We start from the raw sequence: 16,706 nt of genomic DNA, 5'->3' as shown, positions 1-16,706 counted from the left end.
CACTAATAATATATATGCCTTTTAAAGTAAATTTTCATAATGGTTGGCAGTGCTAAGTTACACTTAGATTAAGAACAGTCAGGAGCCAGTTGTGGTGGTGCATGCCTGTAACCCTAGTACTTGGGAGGCTGAGGCAGGATAATAGGTTCCAGGGCAGTCTCAGCAACTTAGACCCTGTTTAAAAAAAAAAATTTTTTTTTTTTTTTAAAGGGCCTGTGTGTAGCTCAGTTCAGAGGTAGAATGCCCCTGGGTTCAATCCTCAGTACTATCAACAAAAACAAAAGCAAAACAAAATAATCAGGGGTGGAATATTTCAGGAATTTAAAATGATTACAGGTCAGAATTGCAGAGGGCCTCGCTAAGTTGCCAGGGGTAGCCATATACCTGCAATCCTCCTGTCTCTGCCTCCCAAGTAGTAGGATTACAGGGTTAGGGTTAGGGTTACCTCCAACTATCCCCAACTACAACAGTATCTTATTTTATCTGTGATAACCTTTCTTGCCACAGTATTTAGAAAATAATTATAAATTATATGCTAGATCTTTCAAAGTGTCAAAAACTTTAGACCCTTTTTAGCAATTACTTTGACATTTGTTGCTCTAGCATATTAAGCACTTATTATATATGCATGTTCCAACTGTTTCATATATTTACAGGAAAGTTATATTAATGAGATTAGTAATATGAAATATATTTTTTCTGCAAAATTAGCATTAGATAATGATTTTTAAAAGCTGATCTTATGCAGGTGTGTTGGAACATGCTTGTAATTCCAGTACTTGGGAGGCTGAAACAGGAAGATGACAGGTTTATGGCCAGCCTCAGCTACTTAGTGAGGCCCTCTGCAACTTAATGAGACCCTATTTAAAACAAAGAATAAAGACCCTATTTAAAACAAAGAATAAAGCCGGGCAATAAAGTGGTGCACCCTTGTAATCCCCGCACTTGGGGGGCTGAAACAGGAGGATCGCACAGGTTTGAAGCCAGCCTCAGCTACTCAGTGAGGCTCTCAGCAACTTAGTGAGACCCTGTTTCCAAATAAAACATAAAATAGGTCTGGGAGTATAGCCCAGAGGTAGAAAAACCCCTGGGTTCCACCCCTAGTACCATCAAAAAAATTAAAATTAAAATTAAATAAAAAATAAAAAATAGGGCTCGGGGTGTAGCTTGGAGATATTGGAGGTAGAATGCCCCTGGATTCAATTCCCAGTACCACACAAAAAAGCAGATCTTTTAAGATTTTAGACAAAAATATAATACAATAAACTATAGATAGCAAGAAAATAATAATATTGGACATGTTTATGGTAAATAATATAACTTTACTGCTTTTATTAACTACATCCCATTAATGAAATTTTACGTCTTGCTATTTTACTGATATTTTGTTTATCATTCAGACTGAAAATTATTAATTTGACTACTAGCAAATAACTGAAGAACTAGATCATCTCAACTAGTTTTTCTTAAATTGCAAAAGTGCCTTAGCAATATTTTGAGCATCTTGGACCAGACATTCTTTATCTCATCTTTGTATAATAGGAGAAAAGGACCATGCTGTTAAAATAGCTTCTCACACCAAAGAATAAGCTATCACATTTTTTCAAATTATTACCCAGGTGTTTTGCCATAGTGACAGAAAGCTGAATAGCACAGCTTTTCTTAGGGCTTGCTCTTATTTAAAACTTGTGTCTTTATCCTAACCAAGTTTTACACAGCTTAAAATTTCCTATTATACCGGCTCATCGCTGCTTTAAATCTTTTAAATCTTTAAAATCTTTTAAATCTTTAAAAATCTTGCCGCTTCAGAACAAGAGTATTCTTCCCCAGTGTCTCCAGCTTTCCTCTAATGAGGACCTTACCTGCATGAATGGCTCATGTTCTCCAGCGAACATATTTCAAAGTAGGAAAGGGAAGAGTGTCAAATTAATTTTTGGTGTTCACAATGAGGCATCAGTGCTTACACGGATGCCAACACGTAGGTCAGTTGCTGCCAGCTTCTGTTGACACCTGCTTCACTTGGTGGAAGAAAACTGCTTGACGCCTCTTTATTTTACTCATCACTGGATTCTGCAAACTTGTCTCTTTTCTTAATGCAATTTCTACATACTAAGTCACAGCAGTACCTCTTACACCAAAATCTGGATTAGAAGAGAATTGCCTATGGCAAACACATAAAATGCAACTACACATGCTTGGCAGAGGAAAAAGAATCCGGATTTTTACTCGTGATCCCTAAATATCACCCCAAGGGCGGGGTGGGAGGAGAGGGGAGAAAGCAACACACAGGGGGATGCAGAGTTTGGGTGTGCACAGGCACACACTCATACAGTACATACTCATACATACTCATACAGTACATACACACTCATAAATAGAAAATGGAAAAATATACACTATTTTGTGTAGGCAGTTCAGCTCTCGTTTCATTCAGTGATGTCTTCAGATAAACTAGATCTGAGACTTTGTGGTCAGAAGTTCAACTCTTCCTCCTGATTTGGGCTGGCTATTTGAAATAGCACTGTTTAGACCCACTTCTCCAGATACAGATCAACCTGCTTCTTAGCATGGTCTCTCTCTCTCTCTCTCTCTCTCTCTCTCTCTCTCTCTCTTTTTTTTTTTTTTTTTTTTTTTTTTTTTTAGTGGTACTGGGGTTCCTGGAAACCCTTCTACCTCTGGGTTACACTCCCAGACCTATTTTTATATTTTTATTTGGAAACAGGGTCTCTTAAGCCAGCAAGGCTGGCTTTGAACCTGCATGGTCATCCTTATCTCGGCCTCCCAAGCACGGGGATTACAAGCGTGTGCCACCACGCCCGGCAGCATGGTTTCTTATTGTTACTGCATACATTAACCTTTGGCTCAAGTGAGTCATGAATGTACAGATTAAAAAAAAAAAATCAAGCAAGGCTCCCTGGGTAGCGGGAGTGCTTGTGTTTAGCATAATGGGCCTGTGGCATCACTTTTGCATTAGTATTTCCATTATTTATGCCTGCGTAAACAAATATCGATGATTAATTCAGCCAAAGAGAAAGGCAACAAAAATGTCATATGTATGTAAGTGAAAAAAAGTGCCAAGATTTGAGGGTTGGTGTCATGTAATGTTTTTTTGTGTGTATATATATAGAAACACACACACACACACACCATTCAGTGAAATAATGGGACATATCAATAAAAACAATGCCTTTCGTAATTGTTATTTGCCATCAAATTGTACTTAATAGACCTGATTTTTATTTTATATTTTAAGCAGGTTTGCAATTTGTTTTTTATGATAGCAGTCCTGGGAATATTCTGAATTCTGGAAAGAGTTTAGAGAGGTTATTGCCTTCTTAATAATTTAAAGCCTCTATTGCTCTGCCAAGTCAGAAGATTAACATTTAATAGAAAAAAATTATATATCTATAATTCAGTCACAGCTATTAGATCAGATGGATTTTACATTAAGTGAAAAAGATGTTGAGCATTTAAGGACCATTAAACTACAGGACTCTTTTATTAGGTTTTAAGGCCTCCGAGCCAGAGTCCTGCTGTGAAGAGTATTTATTTTACATATACAGAACACATTAAGGATAGGAAAAGGGCACGCGTTTTAAAAGAAAATAGGCCATGAAAAAGTGTGATTTTCCACACTGTGAACAGCTACCGTACAGATTCAGTCTTATTTTATAATAATTAGTTTTATGCATCATTAAGTAGCTTTCTTAGAGGCTAAAAGAATAGGGTGAAGACCGCTTGCAGGTGGTACCTGCAAGAAATCTAAGTAGCTGTGTCTCCTGTGTTGGTTTTGCACTTTGTGAAACCACATTTCAAATCATTTCCAGAATGCTTAAGGTCGCTGTATATTGCCAAAAAAAATCTAAGTGTGAAAATATCTTCCTTAAGGACTCTAAAAACAAAGACCCAGAGAGGAGAAATTGGAGGAAGTGTTTGCTTTTTCTGGGGATGCATCAATCTCCAAGGGAGGGGTTATAATCTGACCTTGAAGAGAATCACTTTGCCTATGGGAGAAAGTCTGTGGCATCTCATGTATTATGTGTTTGGAACACACTTCACATGGCTGAAGCCACAACATGATAGGCGAAGTCTTAATATAAATATTCTCAGTATCTACACCGCACCTTCTGCCCTGTTACCACCCCCAAAACTAGGGGAGAGTTTTATGTTGGAGAATAGCAGCAAGTAGACTCGGTCTGGTGTGGGAACAGAGTTAATATAATCTGTAACTTTTCCCTACAATGTCCAAACAAATTTTGTGATTTTTCTTTCTTGCTATTCCAGGCTCTTTTTAATTGCCTCTGACTGAAGTGGCACCTTATGGGCTGCTTAGAAATTTTCTTCAGGATTTAAAAATGAAGCCGATTCATATTCAGAGTCTTCTTGCTAAAAATCTGTTAAACTGAAATAAAAAAAAAAAGACTGCTACTTAAATCTTCCCTCTCTCTGCTGTTGCTGCAAACATTGTCTCAAGACACTGAGTTGCAGGGTCTCATTTGTACACAATTAAAAGTCATTCTTTGGACAAATGGAGAAAGAGGAACTGTGTCAAGACTACCAGTACAAGACCTAGGATTAAAGTATATCTGCCACGATCAAATAAATGTGAGCCGCTCTCTTGAGCTCAGAGGCCTTTTTTTCTAAAGTGATTTGTTCCAGTTGGCCTTAATCCCTAAGCAGTATAGCTCCTTTAAAACCATCTTTATTCATTCACACCAATTGACACTTAAAAAAAAAAAAATCCCCCAGCTACTGTTCATCTATGTCTAAATATATCTGTTAGAGTCAAATGTGTTTAAGAGGATTTGCAATCTGATTATCCAAAATACTATTTATTGTCAATATTTTTGGTGTACCATAGCCAATCTTGTTATTATAATGTACGTAGCCATTTAACGGCAGCGGGGCCCAAAATACATCACAGCAATTGGATAACCTGAAGGAGGGCTTTTCTCCAACTCCGCGCTGGCACAGCTTGTGTGGTTATAAGCATCAGAAAGAATTCCTTAATAAGCTCTTGCTCTCCTTCCAGACCCTTTTGGGCAATCTCGCCCTTCGTCTTCTCTAAGTAGAGAGCAGTTACCAGGACAACAGAGAATTTGAGGAAGATTTAATTGTGACTTGATGTCTAACCAGAGTAAAGAGCTAGTGGCTCAGAAAATTTCAACGCACAAAAAAATTTTTTATTTTTGATCTCCCACATCAGAAAATAATTTTGACATGGTTTGTAATTTTTCTTCTTAATAAGGAAAAAGAAAGGGGGGATGGTAAATACTAAACGAGTAGGAAAAACAAAGCAGCAGCTTTGAATCCAAAAAACATGTCCTGGGGCACCACCCTGCCTTGCTTCCTTTTCTGGAGCTGACCTCAGCTGACTCCAAAATTCCTAGTAATAAATACGGTGACGCAAGAAAGCTGGGAGACCACTGGGGACAGCACAGCTGTTCTGGTTTTTGAAACCGGCAAGTTGTTCCCCAGTGGGCCCTGCACATTGTTGGGGGGGTGGGGGGGCTTCTCAAACTGAAGTGTGCCCTCCCTCAGGATATGCTGCGGGATCGACATGGGACATCTTCCTCAAGGGTTTCCACGGACACCATTGTAAGAATGCTTTTTGAGCTGAAGATCGCAGGTTCGAGGACAGCCTCAGCAAGTAGTGAGACTCATCAACCTAGTGAGACCCAGTTTCCAAATAAGAAATAAAGTCAGGCTGGGGGTGTAGCTCTAGGGTAGGACTGCCTCTGGGTTCAGTCTCCAGTCCCACAAAAGAAAAATGATTTTTTTTAACTTGGATAACTTATAACCTATGAGATGATTGGATTTAGAGAATAGTGGCCTACATTTTGTGTCTGTAATGCAAATGCATTTAGAATGTCTCCTAGCTGGATGTGGTAGCGCAAGCCTGTAATCCCAGCGCTTGGGAAGCTGAGACAGGAGGATCGTACAGTTTAGAAGCCAGCCTCGGCTACTTAGTGAGGCTCTCAGCAACTTAGTGAGACCCTGTTTCCAAATAAAATATAAAATAGGTCTGGGAGTATAGCCCGGAGGTAGAAAGCCTCTGGGTTCCACCCCCAGTACCAAAAAAAAAAAAAAAAGAATGTCCCCTAGTACTCACAAAAGCAAGGTAGCAATGTTGGAAGCAGGGCTTGGGTGCTCAGGGGGCCCTTGGGATCATATATCCTGCCTCCCCTGCTCACTGTCTCCGTTTCCAGCCTCCATGACGTGAGCTCCACTCTCCCTCTCTCCACTTCTCACCGCCATACTGAGCTCAACAAACCCCGGCCTCACATGGACTGGAGCCCAAAATCTCCAGGGAAACTGAGCAAACACATCTCCCTTCCTCTAAATTGTGTAATCGCCCTTTTTTGGATCATAAAAGTGAGAATGTTGACCAAGACAGTGTCCCCTGAGTCCACAAGGGGAAAAAAATCATTTTTTTTTCTTGCCTTATTCTTGGTCCACAGATGTTTCAGAGTCTGACTCTGGTGTTCCTTCCTTCCTTTCTGCCCTTTTCCCTTTAGACTTCCTATGTGCTTGCAAAGACCCTTTGCTTGGCCAAAGTTGACCTGACAGACCATAGAAACGTGTCCTAGGCACCTCTTTGTACCTCCGTCTACAGTCCAGTTCTAGCAAAGAACCCTGCTAAGCCACTCTGGCAAGACCCCTCCCTCGATAACTCATCACGCTGACTCGTCCTTAGCAGTAACCCGCTTCACCCCTGGTATTCCCACTTGGTAATTTCCATCCGTGGACCCCCACCTGCCCCTTGGCTGTAAATTCCCACTTGCCCATGCTCTACACAGAATTGAAGCCCATCTCTCCCCCATGGTAAGACCCTATTGCAGTGGTCCTTACACATCCCTTGATGGTTGTTAACAAAATCATTCTTACCATGCTTTAACAAGTATCACTGAGTAACTTTTTCTTTAATATGCTCACCATACCTTTAACTCTCCATTTTTTTGTGCCCTCCTGCCCAGGTCGTAAGTGCTAGGTGCTTCTGGTTTTTTTGGTCATTTGTTTTGTTTTATATTCCTCTCTCACATCCACTCAGAGATAGAAAGTTGGTATCGTTTTCTAAGGCAGAATTGAAACACTGTGTGACCAAATTATACCAGTTGTAAATTGTTAATAATTACACATGTAAACAAGGTTTTATTTTAAAATCATGGGTTTTGCTTTTGTTTTTCTATTGTTGTTGTTTGTTTGTTTGTTTGTTTTGGTATTAGAAATTGAATCCAAGGACATTAGGGTCTCACTGAGTTGCTGAGGGTTTTACTGAATTTCTGAGGCTGACCCCAAATCAGCATTCCTCCTGTCTCAGCCTCCCAAATAGTGGGGTTACAAGCGTGCGCCACCACGCCCGGCTCCACACAAGCTTTTTAATATGAGGTGGAAGCTTGTTTCTCTTGCTCTGGTCCAAGTTTCGTTTTTCACCTTCTCTGCAGTTCAGTGAGATACTCAGTACATTATAAATAAATTGGCTACCCACTTAAAATAGCCAGAATCCATTTCTGTTGCTTACTATTAAGAACTGGAACGGATACATTTTTATTTTCAAGGCAAAATACAGACGGGACATACAGAAATACAGACAGGACAAAGGTGAAAATACTTTACCCTAAACTTTAAGATAACCACTAGTAATGGTTTGGTGTTATATTTTTACAGTGCATTATGTAGCCATTTCAAGGAATTCCATCCCGTGTAAGAAGAATGGAGCAGGAGTTTGGGGCAACTTCCTTCTTTTTCCAGGGAATCCAATAAATAGGCTTCCAATACTTGTTTTAAGAGACTGGGTTTAAGAGTGCTGAATAGAGTTGGACAATGTGTACAAAAAGAATGATACTGCATTTTCCGTTGGGGCTCATTTAAGAATCAAAGACAAAAGGCTGTGAACTCTTTGTCCTATTGGCCGCAGTTTCCCCCCTGGTTTTGTCACTTCTCCTTTAATACTGTCTTCTCTCTCATTCAGAATTTTAAAATATGTATATAATCAAATTTGTCATTCTCTTGGTTTCTGACAGTGACGCCATGCCTTAAACATTTTTCCCCCCAATGGATGTGTCCACATTTTATCTAGCACTTGTATGATATTATTGTTAGTATCTAAACAAATAATTCATTTGGAATTTATTTTGTGGTCTGATGTGACATTAGATTCAGCTTAATTATTGCCCAAGTTGCTATCTGGTTTTTCTGGTTAATTTAAGTATTATATATTCTTGATTCATTAACTTTGGTTTTCTCTACTGATTTATAAAGCCACCTTGAACGTAGAGTAAATTACAATATACAAATGAGGCTGGTTTTGACTCTTCATTCTTTTCCAGTAGTGTGTCTTTTGTTTGAACTTCAAAATCTATCATCTTCTCTCATTTCAAATATATTTGTAATTGCTCTTGAAGAAGTAAAGGGCATCCTTGAAATATAGGCATGGATTTGGGTATTGCCAATATAGAAAACTCTACTTTTTCAATGTGAACAAGGAATAGGTTGTTCTGGTTAACATAGGATTCTGAGTATATGAGCAACTATATTAAAGAAACTTCCTCTGTATTTGAGAACTTTTAAGATCTGTGAAGCTCTTCTAGTATCCCAGGACCATCAGGAACATCACAGCATTGATGGTCAGTAAGCTCTGATAGGCTCATCCGCAGAGTCTGAGCAGGATCCTGGGCAATGCAATAGAGCCCGCCATGTTTGCTCCTTGAATGCAGGGAGGGTGAGTGGTAGACCCCTGCAGGCAGGTGACAAGCCCACCAGTTTGCTCTGAGGCTCACCACCCCCACATTAAGCTATGTGAGTTAGAACTGTTACAGAAAGGTAGCTAAGACAACGACAAACCGTGAATCAGTAATTCACCGAAGAGCAATGTGGCCTTTCCTTCCCACTGGGCTCTGAATAGCTTTCTGGCAGGGAAGCCAAATGGTCTCATCAAGGTAGGGTTTCTACAGCACACCGGAAGCACGTTGGCTTATGTTCAGGTCTTAGAAGAATAATCTGTAAACGTGCCCCACGTTGATAGGATCAGTTGCATTGGGGCACAGCCTGTGAAGCGGGAGGATAGGCCCGTGGATTAGGGAGCCATGGCCTTTGTACTGTCGTGCTTCCCCCACCTTCCCCAGTAAGCCAAACCCGGCTGACGTTCCAGCATCGTCGCCCCGCAGTCCAGGCGCTCCTGCCTCTGTGCTCTGCCCATCTTGGTCCCGCTCCTTGAAATGCTCTCTCCCTCCATTTCTTCCTATTACAATTCGCCTGATCCTTCAAGAACAACTTGAATCCTGCTTCCATTAAGACTTCCAGAAACTCTCTTCTGAAAGAATTCTCCCTTTTATTCTGAACTCAGTGAAGTTCATAAAATATTTTCAAAATCTTTTATGGGTGCATTATAATCACGCATAATAGTGGGATTGTGACATATTTGTATATATGAACATAACAGTTTGGTTAATTTCATTTCGTAGCACCTTCCAGTTTCCTCCCCTCTTTCTTCTTCCCTCCCCCAAATGAAATATAATTTTATTCTTCATTATGAAATGAAATATAATTTTGTTCATTATGACTGAGAAAAACTCCATTGTGTATATATACTACCATTTTTTAAATCTCTTCATCTGTTGATGGGCACTCAGGATGGCTCTATAACTAGGCTATTATGAATTGTGCTGCTATGACCATGGGCATGCATGCACTGCTGTAGTATGTTGACTGTAGTCTTTGGGATAAATACTCAGGAGTGGTATAGCTGGTGATATGGTGGCTCCATTTCCAATCCTTTGAGGAAAGACTGACTTCCATAGTGGTTGTACTAATTTACAATCCTACCAACAGTGTACGCGTATTCCTTTTTCCCTAAATCTTTGCTAGAATTTGTTATTTGTATTCTTGATTACTGAGGCTGGCCTCAAACCCAAGATCCTTCTGTCTCAGCTTCCCAAATACTGAGATTACAGGTGTATGCCATTTTGTGTGGCTTTTTGAGTTCTTTATATACTCTGGATATTCATTCTATGTTAGGAGGTGGCAAGAATTTTCTCCCATTCTGTAGGCTCTCTCTTCATACACTTGTTTCCTTCCTTCCTTCCTTCCTTCCTTCCTTCCTTCCTTCCTTTCTTCCTTCCTTCCTTCCTTCCTTGAAACTGGGGATTGAACCCAAGGGCATTCTACCTCCGAGCTACACCCCCAGCCCTATTATTTTAGTCTTTGTTTTGAAATAAGGTCTCACTAAGTTGCGGAGGGCCTCACATAAGTAGCTGAAGCTGGCTGCAAACCCATGATCCATCTGTCTCAGCCTCCCAAGTCCTGGGATTACAAGTGTATGCCACCATGCCTGGCTCTCTTTTGTTTCTTTACTGTGAAGACGCTTTTCAATCTAATACCATCCATTTATTAGTTCTTGGTATTATTTCTTGAGCGTTTTTAGGAGTGCTATTGAGGAAGTTGTTTCTCCCACCTGTATGTTGGAGTGTTGCCCCTATGTTTTCTTCCATTGACTGCAACATTTCTGGTTTAATTCTGAGGTCTTTGATACATTTGAGTTGACTTTTCTGCAGAGGGAGGGAGGGAGGGAGAGAGAGAGAGAGAGAGAGAGAGAGAGAGAGAGAGAGAGAGCTAGTTTCATTCTTCTACATATAGATATCCAGTTTTCCCAACCGTTGCCTTTATCAAGGATCATATGACTGTTTCTGCATGGGTTTGTCTGTGTCCTATTCCATTGGTCTACAGATCTGTTTTTATGCCAGTACCATGCTGTTTTTGTTACTATAACCCTGTAATGTATGTGGGAATTGTATATTGTGATGCCTCTAGCTTTGCTCTTTTTGCTCAAAGTTGTTTGGGCCAGTCTCAGTTTTTTCTTCTTCTATATGAATTTTAGGATCTTTTTTCTGTTCTGTGAAGAATGTCATTGTTGTTTTGATGGAGATTGCATTGAATCTGTAGATTGCTTCGGAAAATATTGTCATTTTTAACAAATTAATTCTGCCTATTCATGAACATGGGAGATCTTTTCATCTTCTAGTGTGATCTTCAACTTTTTCTTCTGTGTTTTATGATTTTCTTTGTAGAGGTCTTTCACCCCTTGGTTAGATTTATTTTGGTAGTTTTTATGCATTTATTTTTGATGCTATTGTGGATAAAAAGGTTTTTTTATTTTTTTCAGCAGATTCATTATTGGTGTATAGAAAAGGTATTGATTTTTACATGCTGATTTTGTGTCCTGCTACTTTGATGATGTTAATAGCTCTGTAAGCCTTCTGGTATATTTCTTAGGTCATCTAAGTATAGAATTATAATATTGAATTATAATATAATATGGATTATAATATAATTATAATATAATATGGATATTACATATAGAATTATAATATAATATGGATATTGCATATAGAATTATAATATAATATGGATATTATAATATAGGATTGTGTCATCCATTATTATCACTGTTTAGTGATAATTTGACTTCCTTTTCTATTTGTACTCTTTTTATTTCCTTCTCTTGCCTACTTGTTCTGGCTAAAATTTTAATCATTATATGGAATGGGGGTGGTGAGAGTAGAAATCCTTGTCTTGTTCCTTATTTTAGAGGAAATGCTTTTAGTTTAGTGCTGATTCTGGGTTTGTCATATATAGCTTTTGTGATGTAGAGGTAAGTTTCATCTATCCCTAGTTTCTCCAGTTTTTTTTTTTTAATTATGGATGGGTGCTAAATTTTTCAAAGGCTTTTTTATGGATCTATTGAGATTTTTCTGTGATTTTTTTTGTCTTTAGTTCTACTTATGTGGTGAATTACACTTATTGGTTTGTATATATTGAACCATCTTTGCCTCTCTGGAATGAAATCAACTTGATCATGATGTACAGTCTTTTTATGTGTTTTCTGATTATTACTTGTTAATATTTTATTAAGAATTTTTGTATCTATATTCACCAAAGGTCCTGGGCTATACTTTTCTTTGCTTGGTGTGTCCTTATCTAGTTTTTGTATGAGGATGATATTGGTTTCATAGAATGAATTTAGAAGTACTCCCATCCCTTTCTATTTAATGGCATAAATTGAAGAGCATTGGCATTAGTTCTTTTTTAAAGGTCTAGTAGAATTCAACTGAGAATATGTGTTGTCCTGTTCTTTTTTTTGTTTTTTTTTGAAAGTGTTTTATTACTGCTTACATCTCATTACTTGTTATTGTTCAGTTTTAGTTTATTATATCTTCTTTTTTTTTTGTGGTACTGGGAATGGAACCCAGGGGCATTTTACCTCCAAGCTACACCCCTAGACCTGTTTTTTATGCTTTATTTTGAAACATGGTCTCATGGAGTTGCAAAGGACCTCACTAAGTAGCTGTCCACAAATCACGATCCTCTTGTCTCAGCCTCCCGAATGCTGGGATTACAAGCGTGCACCAACATGCCCGGCTTTTTTTTTTTTTTTTAATATCTTCTTGGTTCAATTTTAGTAGGTTATTTGTATCTAGAAATTATCTCTTCCTTCTAGATTTTCCAATTTATTGGATGGAAAAATGAAAAGCAAGTAGGAGTAACTGCTCTCATATCTGACATAGGAGACTTCAAGCCAAAATTAATCAGAAGAGGAAAAAGTTACTTTGTATTGGCAAAGAAAATAATCCATAAAGAAGATATAATAGGATATAGTTATATCAGTATATCTAATTACATGGAGCAAACACTACTGGACATAAAGACTCAGATCCCAATATAATAACACTTAGCACTGAGTGATTTCAGTACATCTCTCTCACCAATAGAAAGGTTGTCCAGATATGTTATCAATAATGTTAAATAGCTTCAGTCTATTCTATAGTATTTCTCATTCATTTTCCTCTTTAATTAATAGAGTTGTGGAGATTATTAGTAATATTTTTTTAGCATATGTTGATGTGTGGTTTTCTCTTAAGTTTGCAATGCTACTGGTGGTTACTCTCTGCTCTCAAAGTCTTAGTAGTGGTTGAATTTAACACAATAATTATGCTGATTGGGTGTGTTGAAGCTAAGCTATACCCACAGCTCAGGGCTTGTAAAGAAATAACAACTTACTCAAGGGCCTTTACATAAAACAGGAAGAGGAATCCAGCCTGGCGTGGTGGCGCACGCTTGTAATCCCCACGCTTGGGAGGCTGAGACAGGAGGATCGCAGGGGTTCAAAGCCAGCCTCAGCTACTTAGTGAGGCTCTCAGCAACTTTGTGAGACACTGTTTCCAAATAAAATATAAAAAATGTCTGGGAGTATAGCCCGGAGGTAGAAAGCTTCTGGGTTCCACCCCCAGTACCACCACCAAAAAAAAAAAAAAAAAAAAAGAGGAAGAGGAATCCATCTCAACAGATACACAAAAATAGGACCTCAGGCAACATGATGTGTCCAGGAGATTGTCTGTTTCTTTTTCTGCAGCTTCAGTCATTGGGGAGTTATAAACTTTTGGAGGTGTCTTGTCATATTTTCTGAGGAACTACATTTGTGTATCTGTTGAGATGGATTATTTTTCCTCTTTTTTGTGAGGATGCTTAGGTATTATGGGCCTCAACATTGAGACTTGCCTTTCTGTAGGGAGTTTCTTCTTCTTACTAAACACGTGTGTGTGTGTGTGTGTGTGTGTGTGTGTGTGTGTGTGTGTGTATGTGTGTGTGTGTGTATGTGTGTGTGTGTGATTAGATAATATCTGTGGACCTTCCTAGGGCACATTTAATGATGAGAATTTGTGCAATGTATAAAAATAATATTTGTTTCTTATTTCTGACTCCTAAATAGGCTCCTGGTTATTGGTGTGACCTTGTTTAATTAACTTAACCCCCATATCTGGACCTGAATAAAAGAAGAGAGACTTTTAAAATTGCATAAGTACTTCTTTTCTTTTTGAAACTGGAGATGGAACCCGGGGGCATTCTACCTCCAAGCTACACCCCCCAGCCCTATTTTTTATTCTCTATTTTTAAACAGGGTCTTACTAAGTTGCAGAGGGCCTCACTAAATAGCTGAGGCTGTCCTCAAACCTGTGATCCTCCTGACTCAGCCTCCCAAGTACTGGGATTAAAAGCGTGCGCCACCACGCATCAGTACTTGTTAGTACACCAGTTTTATGAGGCTCTACTCTTGGCATGATTACTAGTTTGTCTTGGCATTTAGACCAATAAGGTTATTATGTTTTTTTTCTGAATTATGCAGTTTGAATGATGAAGTTTGGAGTTGCTTTTCTGACCCTGAGCTTGGTTGAGTTCTATGTGTACTCATGTGCGTGTCTTCAATTCCTTGCCATTACAGTTACAGAGTGTGTTATATGCTTTTGTGCATTAACAGAGAGCAAAAATACAGAGGATGATCAAGCAGCTGAGGGGATAAGAGCTCCTCTGCTGCCTCCACAATCGTGATTAGGAGAGCAATGTGAAAGGGGAGATTCAAAGCAGAGAATTCAAATAGCTCACCAAGGAAGCAGCAAATTGGTGCCAGCAGCATTCGCTCAAAAAGGACTCCATCATTCCAAGTGGCTCATCATTTCACTTCAACCTACCGTGTGCCCAGCACCCTAAGTGGGAGGCCCTGGGACTCCACTGCTAACTTTCCTTTACTATCTATTTATAGGGTATGGAATAAGGATTTTAATTACAGAAATATTTGTCTGACTTAAACCAAAATATATTTGATGGAAAAAATTAGGTGGCTCATGGAATCACTGGAAAAATGGAAAGGTTTTGAGGACTTTGCAGCCAAGCCATCAGGACTGGCTCAGTGGAGTGGCCACTGTTATCACTGAAGGCCAGGACCAGGGCAGGCTTGCCACCCTGGCTGCTCCAGGGCATGTTGCTCACGCACTTGTTACAAAGGGGCCAGAGCAGTGAGTGCTGAGCCTTACCAGCACACACCGAGACCCATAAGGTGGGAACTCAGTTACAGAAAACAGCTCAGGTTCTGGGGAACCAAAATGAATGAAACAAGACGCAAATAGTTAGCTGTGAAAGTCTTTCCCTTTAGTGTCTGATATAAAACCCTCCCGTAATGCCATAATTCAGTTCCAAAAAATTAAAATATCAAACCTGTAAAGTGTGAGGTTGTGCCATTGGGAAGTTAAGTAACTGGGGAGCCCGCATGGCTCTCTGGGCGGGAGTTCTGAACATCCCACTGCAGGGTTCAGCTGTGTCTACATCCACCCGCCATATGGCACCGTTTGGAGCAGCTGTCAACTCCAGCTTAAATGGCAAGAGGGTGATTCTGGATTCTACAGTGGGAAGGGATTCCAGAACAATGCAGTGATTCTAAAACTCTCCCATTGGGTTGGTTCCCATTTCCTTGTCCTGGAGAGAGAGAGAATACCAGGAGTGTAGGGGCCTACCCTCCATCTCTCGTCTTTCCCATACCATTTTTTCTGCCATTCACTTACTCAACTTTATCCTCCCTTTATATTTCTTACTCCTGAATTTAAGAAATTAGGTCTTCCTGCACTTGAGAACAGGGTTGTGTAGAGGATCCAGGCAATTACTGATTGTGTTATATCCAAATTGTCAATATGAGATGGGGCTTATCGAGAGATTTTACTGCACAACAGTATTTATTTGTCCACATTCATAGTTCAAAAACAAATATGCAGTTGGGCATAATGGCACATGCCTGTAATTCCAGTACTTGGGAGGCTGAGACAGGAGAATCACAGATTCAGGGCCAGTCTCAGCAACTTAGCAAGACTTCCAGCCACTTAGGGAGACCCTGTCTCAAAATAAAAAATAAAATAGGAGCTGGAAGATTAGCTCAGAGGTTGAATGCCGCTGGGTTCAATCCCCAGTACAAAAAAGAGGATAAGAAATGCAAAACAAAAAGCCCTTCCTTGCTGGGCATGGTAGCTCAAATCTGTAATTTCAGTACTTGGGAAGCTGAGACAGAAAGGATCAGAAGTTTGAGGCCAGCCTCAGCAACTCTGTGAGACTCTTTTTCAAAATAAAAAATAATAATAATAAAAAAGGCTGGAGATATGGCTCAGAAGTAGAATGCCCCTGGATTCAAATCCCCAAAGGGGAAAAAAAAAGTGTCACTCTTAATCCTTGCATAATAAAAATGACTTCATCCATTTTCCAAAGGAAGAATCTGAATTCCAAGCCCAGGGTCTGGGGCCATCCAGCCTCTCTTGAGTCCTGTCACATCTATTCTCAAGATTCTATGGCCTAATCTAGAGACCAAATTATGAAGTTAACTATCCCAATAGTTAACTATCTCCTATATCATTATTTCCTATAATGATAGGAAAGACAAGAAAATTTGGTTAAAACTCATAAACACATACATGTCATGGAAGAAAATATGTATAGATACTGCAGTCTTATTTTTTACAACTAAGGCCAGACTTGATATTTGTGATTTTTCCCCCTCCACAATATTTAAGCTTCACTTTGCTTTTAGCTGAAACTTTAACTGGATTCTTTAACCAGGAAAGGTAACCCCAACCTGGGCCTTTAATGACCATTTCTGTATAGAATTGCCTTATCATTGGTGTTTTAGATCTGCTTTGTATTGGTTCGTGAGAATGGATTAGGAAATCTTCAACAATATTGTGGGCCATTTGTTAAGAACAGCTGGTTTTAAAAATTACAATCTATAAACTTATAATCAAATAAGTTATATTAAGGACAAATGTAACATACCCCCCAAACTCATCTATCTTTAGCTATTATTACACTCACAACCCGGTTGTGGGAGGGCAGTGAGG

This window comes from Muscardinus avellanarius, assembly GCF_963383645.1.
Source record: "Muscardinus avellanarius genome assembly, chromosome: 3".
NCBI lineage: Eukaryota > Metazoa > Chordata > Mammalia > Rodentia > Gliridae > Muscardinus > Muscardinus avellanarius.
This window is presented reverse-complemented; position numbering follows the sequence as displayed.